Source organism: Microtus ochrogaster, chromosome 10 (genome assembly GCF_000317375.1).
Source record: "Microtus ochrogaster isolate Prairie Vole_2 chromosome 10, MicOch1.0, whole genome shotgun sequence".
In the NCBI taxonomy this organism is placed as follows: domain Eukaryota; kingdom Metazoa; phylum Chordata; class Mammalia; order Rodentia; family Cricetidae; genus Microtus; species Microtus ochrogaster.
The window spans coordinates 9,781,830-9,784,058 of record NC_022016.1 but is presented as its reverse complement, the minus strand read 5'-3'; the positions used below and the strand labels follow the sequence as shown (position 1 = coordinate 9,784,058).

At 39.8% G+C, this 2,229-nt stretch overlaps 1 pseudogene; it reads left to right on the top strand.

Moving 5' to 3' along the window:
* Positions 1-2,229, top strand: part of LOC101981287 — a 7,559-nt pseudogene that overhangs the window by 1,370 nt on the left and 3,960 nt on the right.

The following is a 2,229-nucleotide window of genomic DNA, read 5'->3' as shown; positions in this document are numbered from 1 at the left end:
CAGGGGCTTCTTGGTCCACACGACCCTCCCCTCCCCCCAAGTTTACCCTTTGGTCTGCAGGGTTCTTTGACCTCCAAGAGTCCTGTCCCTGTGCTGAGGGCAACCTTTCAGGCTGTTGAGTGGGTGCCATCCTGTGGCGGGGCAGAACATCCAGGAAGAATCACTGGGCCCCTTCAGCTCCTGCTTCAGAGGCTTCTTGGTTCCACATGACCCTGCCTCCCCGAAGCCTGCCCTATTGTCTGTGAGGTTCTTGGCTCAGGAACATTGACTACTCCTGCACTGAGTCTATCCACCCAGAGGGAAGTCATGTCCCTGTGCTGAGGACAACCATCCAGACCAGTTCTTGGCCCAGGAATAGTTCCTGCTCCTTCACTGAGGAGATTGACCCAGAGTCAGTCAAAGCATAGATTGGACCAAGACACCAAGACTCTCCTGGCTGCATCTTATGGAAGAGATGGGCAGGCATCAATGCAAGAATTCCTCCAACAATCTGAAAGGCAACATGACAACACCAGATTCCAGGGATCAGGCAACAGGAAGACTTGAACACCCTATTTCAGAAGAAGTAGAAGAAATTGACTTTAAACGTAACATTATGAAAATAATAGAGGACCTTGAACAGGATGTGAAAAACTGCTGTAAAGAAATGGAGAAGACAAACAAAAAGGTAGAGTAAATGAATAAATCTCTCAAAGATATCCAAGAAAAACAAGATAAAGCAATCAAACAGGTAATGGAAACAGTTCAAGACTTGAAAAATGAAATGGAGGTAATGAAGAAAACACAAACAGAGGGAAGGCTGGATATGGAAAATGGGGGCAAACAAACAGGAACTACAGAGATAAGCATAACCAACAATATACAAGAAATAGAAGAAAGAATCTCAGAAACAGAAGATACTATAGAGGAAATAAACTCATTGATTAAAGAAAATAACAAATCCAACAAATTCTTAATACAAAATATCCAGGAAATCTAGGACACTGTGAAAAGACCAAACCTGAGAATAATAGGGGTAGAAGAAGGAGAAGTACAGCTCAAAGGCCCAGAAAAAATATTCAACAAAATTATAGAAGAAAACTTCCCCAACTTAAAGAAGGATATTCCTGTGAAGGTACAAGAAGCATACAGAACACCAGATAGACTGGATCAAAAAAAAACATCCCCTCGCCATATAATAATCAAAACACAAAACATGCAGAATAAAGAATGAATATTAAGAGCTGCAAGGGAAAAAGCTCAAGTAACATATAAAGGGAAACTGATCAAAATTATACCTCACTTCTCAATGGAAACCATGAAAACCAGAAGGTCTTGGTACTTCAGACACTAAGAGACAATGGATGCAAGCCCAGACTACTATATCCAACAAAGCTTGCATTCACCATTGATGGATAAAACACGATATTCCAGGACAAAAACAGATTTAAACAGTACATAGCCACAAAATCAGCCTTACAGAAAATACTAGAAGAAAAACCACAAACCAAGGAAGCCAACCTCACCCATAATTACACAAGCATCTAACAACCCTCCACCAGCACAATTCAAAGAAGGGAAACACCCAAACACTACCACCAGAAAAAATAACCAGAGTTAGCAACAACCAGTCATTAATATCACTTAATATTAATGGACTCAATTCACCTATAAAAAGGCACAGGTTAAGAGAATGAATACCAAATCAGGATCCAACATTCTGCTGTCTACAAGAAACACACCTCAAACTCATAGACAATCACTACCTCAGTGTAAGGGGTTGGGAAAAAAATCAAAGACCAAAGAAACAAGTGGGTGTGGCTATACTAATATCTAACAAAATTGATTTCAAACTAAAATCAATCAGAGGAGATGGAGAAGGACACTTTATTCTCATATCAGGAACAATTCATCAGAAGGAAGTCTCAATCCTGAATATCTATGCCCCTAACATAAAAGTACCCACATATGTAAAAGAAACATTACTAGAACTCAAAGCATATATCAAATCCCACACTCTAATAGTAGGAGATTTCAGCACTCTTCTTTCACCAATGAACAGGCCAACCAGACAGAAACTTAGCAGAGATATAAGAGAACTAACAGAGATAATGAACCAAATGGACTTAACAGATATCTATAGAACATTCCACCCAAGCAGAAAAGAATATACCTTCTTCTCAGCATCTCATGGAACCTTCTCAAAATTGATCACATAATTGGTAACAAAGCAAACATCCATAGATACAA